A 12,645-nucleotide genomic window follows, 5' to 3' on the forward strand; every position below is an offset into this window, starting at 1 on the left:
GTATGAAAGACAAATTGTTCCTCAAAAGATTGAGTTGAGAAAAGAGAATTTGAAAACGTTAAATGACTTTCAGAAGTTATTAGGAGATGTTAATTGGATTAGGAGTTATTTAAAGTTGCCAAATTATGAATTAAAGCCATTATATAATATATTAGTAGGGGATCCAGCTCTTGATTCTCCTAGGCAATTGACTGTTGAAGTGAGAGAAGCCTTATGTAAAGTTGAGGAAAGACTACAAAATGCATTTCTATCTAGATGGAAGGAAGGTCAAGCTATCACATTATGCTTTCTCCCTACCAAAAATAAGACTACAAGGTTGTTATGTCAGGTCGGATCATTGCTTTGGATTCATTCCAAAATATCCCCAGTGAAAGCAATGGAACGTTATCCCACAGCAGTCGCTAGTTTGCCTCATAGTGGAATTCAACAAAGCATTCAATTTTTTGGATTGCCCCCAGCGCTACTTGTGGTGCTTTATTACTGTCACCAGGTTAAGATCTTGTGTGGCACTATCGATAATTGGGCCATATTGCAATGTGGGTTTGAAGGAACGATAGATAATCATTATCAAAATCATCATTTAATGTAGGGCCCTGCATGGACTCCCAAGGCACCTTGAGCTAGCCTGAAGCTGTTGGCGGGAACTCCTTGTCCCAGGGCTTTTGTTGGTACTCTTTCCATGACAATATATCTTGTGACACACATCTAGTGACAACACATCTTGTGACACACACCTTGTGACAACACAGGGAGGAGCTAAGCCAAAAAATTCCTGTAATTTTCCACTGTGTTATAAGTCGGTATTTAAGCCCGTTCTTCCCTTTCAATAAATGGCATTCGGCATTTGGTGTTCCGACTTTGCCATTGAACGAATGACCCCCTGTCTTGTCTTTATTTCAATCTCCAGGCCTTCGCCCAACTCGTGGTAGAGATGGTAGCACGGGCGCTACAAGTTGAGGTCCCACCGAGATCTGAAAGAAAGGATCAACTAAGACATCGCCCTCGAACGCAGGCCGGCAAAAATAAATGAATGAGGGTGTATTGAAGTATGGATGTCAATAACTATAAGGAAAAGCTCAATGAGCAATTAATGGCTCTATTGAAAAGGTAGGGCACCAGGATTAAAAACAACACATCTAAAGAATTCATTGCAATAAAATAAAAGAAAAGGCATAGATGAATAGCACTTTTAAAGAAATACAAGATTTAGAACAAAATAGAAGGATTAGAAAAGGAAAGACAGATGTTTCCAATGATTGAGACAATGGATCCTCAGATAACAGGGTTAGGGAACACAGCCCATTAAATTTTGAGGATATAAAACAGCATAAAGAGGCTGTCACTGCTTATGGGCCCATGGTCCTTCTACTCAATTTTTTGAGTCTTTCCCAGTGGTAAATTGTACCCCTAGTGATTGTATGCAGCTCTGTAGAGCCTTACTAAATGGGGGTGACTATTTGCTCTGGAGAGGCAAATTTCAAGAATTTTACAAAGAACCGCACAAAATAATGCTGATGCCAGATTTCCTGCTAGGAATTTAGAAATACTCACGAATGCTACAAATAGAAGTCAATATGCTACCATTACAGCTCAAATTCTTTTTGACCTAGAGGTCTATGCACAAATTACTGCTGCTGCTACTAAAGCTTGGGAAGCCTTGACTAATAAGGCTGCAAGAGATCAACTATCTAAGATGTTGTAGGGACTGTCTGAACCCTACTCAGAATTTGCAGACCACCTCCTACAGCTGGCAGGATACATTTTTGGTGATGTTGAAAATGCCATGCCCATAATTAAACAATTAACATTCAAAAATACAAACAAGTATTGTAAAGAGGCTTTACGTCCCCATAAGTCCAAAAGTCTTAATGATTATATACGCACATGTCGGGACATAGATGGTCATCACATTATGGGCCTGGTTATAGCATCAGTTATGAAAAGAGGGGAGAACAATAGAGGAGCCAGACCAAAGAGTTGCTTTCTATGTGAACAGCTAGGACATTTCAAAATGAACAGCCCCCAGGGTGTGGCAAATCAATTGAGCCCTAGGCCAGGGCTTTGCCCATGTTGCAATAAGGGTCATCATTTGAGCAAGGAATGTAGGTCAAAGACAGCTGCCCTTGGTAATCCTTTACCAGCTCAGGGAAACTGGAAGCGGGGGCCAGCCTCGGGCCTCTAAAGCCCAGATGTACGGGGCAATGGATACACCTGTAACCCGCCCAATACAGATGATCCCTCAGAGAAACACCTTTATGTCCAGGACCTTATCAGTGGTACCCCAGGAAGCACAGGATTGGACCTCTGTTCTGCCATCCGAGCAATATTAACACCACAATTGGCACTCAAGCCTTGAGAACAGGAGTCTTTGGGCCTCTTCCCTCAGGAGCAATAGGGGTATTGTTAGGGCGCAGGAATGCCTTGTTGAAAGGGATTAGAGTTATTCCAGGAATAGTAGATTCAGACTTTCAAGGAGAAATAAAAATCATGTTAGGGCAAAAATGGGGGTATTAATGATACCACAGGATGCTCGGATAGCGCAATTGGTTCTTCTCACTATGTACAAACCAACAACCCCTTTTTAAAGGACATCAGGGGATCTGCTGGTTTTGGGTCCACAGGCTCCATGGGTGCTCTTTGGGTATCAACACTTGAACAGTGCCATATGCTCACACTTACCATACAAGGTAGACGATTTTCTGGACTTGGGGACAGGGGAGCAGACTCCTCAAAAATAGCAACAAAACATTGGCCACAAGCATGGCCTCTTCAGCCAGCCTCCACTCATTTAAAAGGAGTAGGAACTACTATGGCTCCAGAACGTAGTACTCACTTTCTTAAATGGTCAGATGATGAAGGACATACAGGAATTTTTCAGCCTTTTGTGTTAAGTCATATACCTGTTAATCTTTGGGGGAGAGATGTGCTTCAGGCCATGGGAGCAGTCCTTACTACTGAGCCTGTTAAAAAATATGTTGGCTGACCAAGGTTATATACAAGAAAAAGGACTGAGTAAATTCCTACAAGATGACCCTCAGTCTGTTACATCCAAAAATTTAATTATCAAAAGAGCTGGAGATCGCTCTGGGCTGGGAAATTTTCCCCAGGGGCTATTGCTATACAGCCTGTTCCCATTCCTATTATCTGGAAAACTGATAACCCAATATGGGTGGAGCGATGGCCCTTATCTATTGAGAAGTTACAGGCTGCACATCAAGTTGTAAAGGAACAATTAGAGACAGGACATATTGTTCCTTCCACTTCCCTATGGAATACCCCAATCTCTGTTATAAAGAAAAAATCTGGAAAATGGAGACTCCTACAAGACCTCTGAGCTGTTAATGATTGTATGCAAATTATGGGAGCAACACAACCTGGCTTGCCTTCCCCTGTGGGTATTCCTCAAGGCTATCATTTATTAGTTATAGACCTAAAAGATTGCTTTTTTAGCATTCCTTTACATCCTCAGGATAATGAATGATTTGCATTTAGCATTCCTTCTGTTAACTTTAAAGAGCCCTATAAGAGATATCAATGGGTGGTCTTGCCTCAAGGAATGGCCAATAGTCCCACTATTTGTCAAATTTATGTACCATTGGCCATTGCCCCCATTAGAGAGAAATTTCAATCCCTATATATTATACATATGATATTCTTTTAGCCGGCCTGGATTCTAAGGAAATGAATGAGGCTTTTGGAGAATTGCAACATAATCTTCAATTAGCGGGTTTAAGATTAGACCCAGAAAAGGGGCAACAAGAATTTCCCTATCAATACCTGGGTCATCATTTGTTATTTTCTGGTATCCGTCCTCAAAAGATTACTTTAAGGCTGGATAATCTGACCACCCTTAATGATTTTCAAAAATTATTGGGAGACATAAATTGGGTTCGATCTAGTTTGGCCCTACCCACTGGGCAGCTTAGACCATTATTTGATATTTTACAAGGAGATTCTGATACCACTTCTTCGCGCACCTTAACGCCTGCTGTGGGAGAATGTATACAGCTTATGCAAAAATGTCTCCAACCTGCACATTTAAATTATATTGACTATTCTCAGAACTTGATGTTATTAGTCTTTGCTTCAGGTATTCCCCTATTGCGGTATTTTGGCAAACTGGTCCTATATTATGGGTGCATGAACATGCATCCCCAAGAAAGACAGTTAGATCTTATCCTCAGGCAATGCTTTCTATTATTCAAAAGGCATACAAAATGAGTATTCAAGTTTTTAGCAAGATGCCAGATGTAATTGTTACTCCCTATACTCAACAACAGATACAATGGTTTCAACAGTTTAATGAAGAGTGGGCACATTACTTGTGTTCCACACCCTGCTGCTTTGATAGTCATTTTCCTTCCAGTAAGTTAGCTCATAATTTTAAAAATCACCCTGTGTGTTTCCCCAAGGTTATTTCCCAAAATCCTCTGAAGGGGGTCTGTAATGTTTTTACAGATGGCTCTTCAAATGGTTGTGCAGTAGTTGTTTCTTTTCCCATTATCAAACGCTCTATACTTAAAGTGAAGTCTGCACAATTCGAGGAACTAGCTGCAGTACAATTAGCCCTTCAAGATTTTTCTGATGAGCCATTTAACTTGTACACGGATAGTAAATATATCTATCATATATTGGCTCCTTTAGAAACTGCTGCTTATATAGCTCCAGTGTCTCATGTACAAGAACATTTACTAGCCATACAAAGCCTACTATGGAGGCTCTCTCATCCAATTTTTGTAGGATATCTCCGAGCGCATTCTGATTTGCCTAGCCCTTTAAGTGAAGAAAATGCCATTGTTGATTTTAAAACTAAAAGAGGTAGTACAATCATAATGATCAGAGAATGTGGTTATGAAGCAGCCTGCAAAGCTCGTACAACCTTCCACCTTAATACAGGGTCACTTAAATTCCATTTTAAAATTACTAGAGACCAAGCTATTGATATAGTTAAGAATTGGCCCCTATGTGCAGAGTTCTTACCTGTTCCACACCTTGGAGTTAACCCCTGTGGTGTCACACCTAATGATATCTATCAGATGGATGTTACTCATGTTCCTTCCTTTGGTCGACTACAATTTGTTCATGTATCTGTGGATACCCATTCTCATTTCATATTTGCCTGTATTCATACTGGAGAAAGGCTTAAGGATTTTAAGAGCCATTGTTTACAAGCCTATGCTTATATGGGAATGCCCAGACAATTAAAATCTGATTATGGCCCTGCTTATACTAGTCAAGGTTTTAACGCTTTTTGCAAAAAATAAAATAAAATTATCTCACGTAAAATGGATATCCTTTATAATCCTCTGGGTCAGGCCATGGTGGAACATGCACATCTCACAATTAAAGCCTATCTTCATAAAACAAAACAGGGGGAGTTTACAGGATCTCCTCATAATCACCTTTCTCTTGTCCTTTATATTTTAAATTTTTTAACTATTGATGGTGCTGCTCGATCTGTGGCCAACAGGCATTGGGGCCCTGGGTCATCTGACTGTGGCTCAGTTATGTTGAAGAGTGTCACTACTGCAAAATGGGGGAGGCCCTGACCCAGTTCTAGTATGGTCTCAAAGGTCAGTTTGTGTGTTTCCACAAGATGCAGATAGCCCTGTTTGGGTGCCTGAGTGGCTGATTCAACATGTGCAGAGGGATGGTGATTTAACAGCCAGAAAGAAGATCTGATGGGTCTTCAAGAATCTACCTATCCTGATGCCAGTGGGTGTCTGAGTAGCCATGGGTCTGTGTAGCCATATGTGGCCTTTTTTTCCAGACCATTAATTATAGTTTGGATCAAGTGGCTATAAATTTATACATTTATACAAAGGACAAGAATTTCAATTTCATCTCAGGTACTGTATTCTGGTTCCATTCTTATTATTGTAAACAATGCTAATAATTTTGGAGGGAGTTTCAATTGTTATCAGCAGGTCTGCCAAATTTAACAGCTGTTGCGGGGACGTACCCAGGTGTGCAGCACAGAGGATAGGAGATTCCGGGATCATGGCTGCCAATGCTGCCTTTACCACTGAAGCAACAGATTCTACCATAGCCCTCTCCCAATCTGTAAATCCTGCAAGCACAGTAGATCAACTATCAGGTGATTTGGCTTAAGTCTTAGCCACCCAAATCACACTTTATTATCTAGTACAAACTGGCATTTTTAAACTAAATTTACAAACTAACTTCCTATAGGAACACTTGAATTTTTGTGAGAAGCTCATATGGCTTCTTGTTCTGTCTTTCACACATATCTGTGTTAATTCATCATTTTTCTCCAGAAATCCTGGAGTGATCAGTTTGTAAGTTATACACATGCTTTAGCCATGCAGGTCATTAACATCTATGAAACCTGAGTGCCACTTGCCAATGCAGAAAGCTTTTTACAAGGACTTCAACTTGTGGGCAGATCATTTGGGTTTGTAGGCCTTGCACTTGTTGCTATTTTGCCACAGCACTAAAGAGGCCCGGGCCAACTTTCTAACAAGACAGATACTGTCTTTGACTCAAGAGAAAATGCCTCTGCCCACATGTGGCTGAACAAACTATTCACCAGTGAAGGGTAACACAGAGGGGGCAAATATCTAACCTAAGATAGGAAGGTTACGGGCCTGGGTGACCTCTCCAATGATGGGTAAGGAATTATGCTTATGTTCTCTGCCACCTAAGGTAGGTGTTAGTTTATATTACAAGAAAGGGGGACCTGTAGGGGCCCTGCATGGACCCCTGAGGCACCTTGAGCTAGCCTGAAGCAGTTGGCGGGAACCCCTTGCCCCAAGGATTTTGTTGGTAGTCTTCCCGTTTTGATGACACACACCTGGTGACAACACACACCTGGTAGGGAGGAGCTAAACTTCCTATAATTTTTCTACTGTGCTGTGAGTCAGTATTTAAGCCCATTCTTTCCCCACTATTATTGTTGTTGTTGTTGTTCGTCTCCACCGTTATTGTTTCGCGGGTTCTTTCCCTTCTTTTTACTTTTATTTTTTCCTCCTCCACATGCACGCCCTGCCCATGCCTGTGTCCCCCCTCACACACATGACCTGGCCCAAGTCAAAGAACAGAAAATAACAACAAACAACTAAAAATAAACATGCATATCATACATGTAACATAGGTGGAGCAAGTGCAAATATGTAACCCACATATATAACCCAACCGCCAATGTATCGACCACGTATTTATTTCCCCTCCAACCCCAACCACACCCTGGTAAAGCAAATAAAACATGTTATCCATGTGAATTCATGTGTTTACTGCATGTCCTCGTGTTAATTACATGAACTCGTATGTAAACTCTGAGGGCTCCTACGTTTGCTGCAGTGGCTCAGATGTTGCCCACATGACTTCGTGTGCTACTTACATGCTAAGTATGTGACACCAATGCAAACTACCCAGTTACACATGCTAACTACATGGGATCTCACAGTAAGTACATGAAGCCATAATGTAAGTACATGACCATGTATGGTAAGTACATGAATACCATGTTGTGCACATGGGCTCACATATTAACTACAAGGGATCACATGTCAAATACACAGGCTCACATGTTAACTACACAGGCTCACATGTTAACTACATGGACCTACAAGGCAAAAACATGACCTCATAAGTCAACTGCACAAACTCACATATCGAGAGGCTCACATGTCAACTATACGCGCTCACATGCCATGTACACAGGTTCCAATGCGCACTGCACTGGCTCACATGGAAACACCATGACTCCATACGTGAACTGCATGTAATGGAGGCGGCACCAGCCGGGATGTCATGTGTACACGCGACATACATAAGTATTGTGGAGCTGGTGCATTAGGATCACAGAAGCCACAGGCACGACATGCGTGTAAAACAAACGACAAGCATGTAAATCACAGGGACTTCATTTATTCAGCTATATACATGCCTGTTCAACAGAAGCGGCCCTCGCGGCGCAGGAAGCTCACGGCATCGCAGAAGCCATCATGGTACAGAGACTGCAGGCTTCCACGGGACGGCGGGAAGAGCGCTCGGGCCAGGCAGGCGACATTGGTGGTGGAGATCTAGGCGGGGCCGGAAATGAGTGTGGGTGGAGCCAGAAGTGTGTGTGGGCTGGGCTGGAAGTGAGGTTGGTGCAATCATGCTGTGACAGGAGTGGCCACGGAAGCCCCACACGGCTCACCTCCACGTCCTGTCCAGTCACATGCATGCAAGAGCCAAGACCTTGGCCAGGGTTGCGGGGCGAGATGTCATGGTGTCCACAGAATGGGGATACGGTGAGGGTGCAACATCCAGGGGGCAGGGGGAGGCTGCGCAATCTGCCCAGGGCTGGGGAGATGGGGGGCCGGGGGACATGTGAGGAATTGCGACAATATACACGCGTGTTCGGGGTCACCTGTCATAGACACGCGTGACCACACCCAACCACCCCGCCCCTTACTGCCCCGCCCATCTGACCCTGGAACTCCACGTGCTTCAGCCTTGAGTAGATGGGGATGAAGCAGCTGGCGAGAAGGACCTGCACATGAGGAGAAACAGGACACGCATGAGGGGAAACATGAGACACACATGAGCAAAACGATACACGTATGTGCAAACATGCGACTCGCATGTGCAAACACAGATGAAACATACATGTAGGAAACACGGAACATGACACATACTTACACTTGCGGCCCCGCCCCCTCACTTGTATGAGGTCTTCACGGGTCAGGAACTGGGACACCAGGCAGTTCTGGAATGTATTCACTGCAGTCAAGGACACATAGAGTCGGCCCTGCACCAGGACGTGAGCATGGGCTGGGAGGATCTGGTCCAGGCCGTCCCTGATGGTACGGGGGAGGGGGGACACATGTGACCTGTGACCCCTGACATGGGATCCACATGTGTGACCCATGACATGTAACACGTACCATGTGACCTTTGCCCCACCCCACCCCCTTACCCCCCCATGCACCTCAGCTGCTCCATGAGGTGGAAGCTGGGTGTGGCCACGCCCAGTGGTTGCTGCCTGGTATCCTCGGCCAGGCTGTGTGCAAAAGCTTGTGCAGGCCTACGGGAAGGTCGGGAACCACACACGTGACCCCTGACATGTAACATGTCACAAGTAACATGTCACATGTGCCCTGCCCACACTCACCTCCAGCTGCTCAGGGGAAGTCAGCAGCACGGCTGCCAACAGGGCCCCGCCCGACGCCCCTGCCTAGCCCCTGACATCACCCAGCAGCCCCGCCCCATGTGCCTACAGCCCGGCAGCCACGCCCAGGTGGTAAATGCCCAGGAAGCCACAGGCCCTGAAAGACAGGTGCAAGGGCGGGGCCATCCAGGGCGGGGCGGAGCCTATGGGGCCTGTGGGCGGAGTTTCCGGGGGGAAGGATGGGGTCATGTGAGGAAAGGAAGCCACGCCCCCTCAAAAAAGAATGACAGAAATGGTGCCTCTGTCTTCACTGCTGCTCTCCGGGACTACTATTCCCAGGACCTAGCTCCCTGTGATGTCACTGGCCGACGACATCCCCTCCCCTTCCCACACTGTGGAATTTTCCCCGCAGTCTTGGAGAGCCCGTCTCAGGATGGAAGGGGAATATGATTCCCAGAGTCCTTTGCTATGCCTACAGTGGTCGCTGTCTGTGTCCTCACTGGTGCACCAGCGCCCTTCAGTGTCCTACCTAGATGGCTGCTTCTCTGCATGAAGCCTCTGTTCCCAAGGCCACTGCCAGGGAGTATTACTCCCTGCATGCACTGCAGGGCCGGGCCGGGCGGTCCTCTGTGTGTGATGGCACAGGGCGGCGCCTTCTCTCTCTGCATCTGCAGCAATGGCATCATTGCATTCTTTCTCACAGATTTGAGGAATAAAATTGTAAGACCCTCAAAATGAGGAGTCTTCCAGGTTCAGTCGATACCCCAAGAACTCAATATCCAGTCCAGTTGCTGCAAAACGCAAGAGGCTTTAATGAACAGGAAGCGTTTGTGCAAACGCACACAGGCTAGGGAGAAGCCCCCTCCCCTGGGCCCAGGTGTTTATAAAGGCAAACCCATAAGCTTAGGGAGGGGGTGGGACCCTCTTTCCATTGAGTACATGACCTTTGGAGGCCGGATGGTCTGCTATTAGGGTCAGCAGGCCTTAGGGCCTCAGGTGTGTTAATTAATCTTGTCTGGGCAAACCAGAGTTACAGCTATCTGTTGACCCTATTTACCACCTGTTGACTCACAGGAAAGGAGGGGCAGTGTGAATTCTTCTTATCTCAGGGCCCTGTGAGAGGAAGCTAGCAAATTCCAAGGAACAGATATTGGTTTCTAGGTTAGTCCATCATTAACATTACTTTTTAGGTCTTTCAAAATGAATGAATAAAGAGATAATTTCTCACAATTCATCCCTAGAGCGATAACAAAATGATATCAACATTGATATCAAGAAATAAATAAATAATGAAATCACAAGAGACAGTTTAACACCAACACGGTGGATGCAGACTCCATTCTTCCTGTAGTAGAAAAAGACAGATTTGAATAATGAAATAAAAAGATTGTTAGATCGTCTGTCACACTTGACACCAAACTTCAGGCTTCCCAGATTATATAATGAAATAATTTAATAATTACATCTTTATGTAAGTTGTTGACCTTTTTTGTATCATCAATTCCTGGGCAGACTTGCCAGATATGGAAAAGTATGCTGTCATCACGGATTTTAAAAATTCCATAGGTTAATCGTCAGATCATCATACTGTCTTGCCTGAAGAATTCTGCTGGCCTGCCATCATGACCACCACCGAATCTCTGTTGTGGTGCGGCAGGAACTGAGATAATGGGCCCAATCCTGGCATAGCAGTAGTAGCCAAAATGTTGATATCAGCTGAAAAGATGGCAGCAGCAGGGGCATCACCAGCAGAGATGAAAGAGAGATGTTCTTCCGTGTTCTGGGTCATCATCCTTTTGCCAGGTCTTGGTGATGGTGCCGACCTCCTTATGTCACTACTTCTTCTCATCATAGGTCACAACTGATGTGAAGCTGTGGAGGAAGAGCAGGTAGTCAACACCTAGACCACCATGCCAGCCTTGGTGAAGTCCTTGTACTTCTCAGAGGGCACCCTGCAGTCTTCTGGACTCTTATCACCCAGCATCCGTAGTACTCTGTGAGATGCATAGATCATTCAAAAAATGCTCTACCCATGTCTACAACTTTCCTAACCTTGTCCCTGACAGATATTTGCACCCTAATCGTAATCGGTGATGGCATTCTCTGTCGTTTAAATAATTTAAAGAATTAAATAAATAAGTCAGTAATAGCTAACTGTCACAATAAAGAGGTTATGTAGCATTTAACTGGAAGGGAAACATGGCCAGACTCCAATCATGAAGGAGGTCATCATCACCAATTGAAACAATGAATCATCGCAGAGTTGAGTCGTAAAATTCAACATCATGCACACCTGAGAATTTACTGTAGATCAGAAATTATATTTGTTCCCAGAAACTCAACTTTCTGAATCACACCATTGTTGTGGGTGGTAGGTAAATGTTAATAGCACTCTGATCATGTATTGCTGAATGAAGATCCCCATCACCTCTTTTTAAGTTTCTAAACTTTGTGTAAATCATGTAAGAAAACCTGAATTTTGAATGAGATGTTCATAAATTGCAGAAGCCAAACTTACAGTTTATCAGTGAATGTTCCCACAAAACACAAAAGCAACCCTGTGTTGCACAAAGGTGTCACGTGGTCTCAACTTTTCCATCTGGCAGAAAAAAATTTTCTGTATATGAAAACTAGAACTTTATGGCACACCAGGCTTTAATGTTCACTGTGACCTATTTGTGACCCCTTGAGCAGCTTGTAAAAAGCCATTTTCTATTGGATGAGGATGGGGCTGGTTACTCTTTATAAATCAGGGGTGTCTCCTTTATCATGTTTTGGAGATAACTGTCTGCACAAGACTGGAGATCAAATGTGTATTTTAGTATCCTAATCTGTAACAGACCTGGTTACTGTACTACTCATCTTTGGGTTATTTTTTAGGCATCACTCCCTCAGCTAAATTCTATTTTGTGTTACTCAGTATCCTGTAAGAATTGGTAAATATTTTGTAACAACAATTCTAATTTTTCTCATCATAGCTTATTGGTGGAGGATTATCCAACACAAGAATGTCATTTATATATGACTTTAGTGGCCCATGCCTTTAACCCAAGCACTAAGAAGGCATAGGAAGGCACATCTCTATGAGCTTGGGGCTAACCTGCTCTACAGAGCAAGTCCCAGGTCAATTTCCTAACCTTTACAAAGAAACACTTTATTTGAAACAAAAAATCAATAAACCTTGGCACAAAAACATATAAATTAAATAAATATAAAAAAATAAATTAAATTATTGCCATTTGCAGGATATACCAAATTGACTCCAAATGGGGAATCTCCCTTAGCCTACTGCCATGGGAGAAGGCTCTACCACAATGGGCAGATTGTGATGATGCCTCTTGGTAGGCTGATATTCCTGGGAGTGGATAGGGGATGTGATGGGGGATAGGGGCCTGTGGGGGTATGAGAGGATGGGAGGGAGAGGGAGCTGGGATCTATAAGTAAAATAAGATCTTTAAAGTACAATATAAATAAATATAAATATATAAAGAAATAAAAAGAATGCCATCTACAGTATGTATAAAATT

The 12,645-nt window shown here is 43.8% G+C and overlaps 1 pseudogene; it reads right to left on the reverse strand.

The window, feature by feature from the left end:
* Nucleotides 1-7,913: 7,913 nt before the first annotated feature.
* On the reverse strand, nucleotides 7,914-9,304 carry LOC127218326 (patatin-like phospholipase domain-containing protein 4; annotated as a pseudogene).
* Between the last annotated feature and the right edge of the window lie 3,341 nt (nucleotides 9,305-12,645).

This window comes from Phodopus roborovskii, unplaced genomic scaffold (genome assembly GCF_943737965.1).
Source record: "Phodopus roborovskii unplaced genomic scaffold, PHOROB, whole genome shotgun sequence".
Taxonomy (NCBI): Eukaryota; Metazoa; Chordata; class Mammalia; order Rodentia; family Cricetidae; genus Phodopus; species Phodopus roborovskii.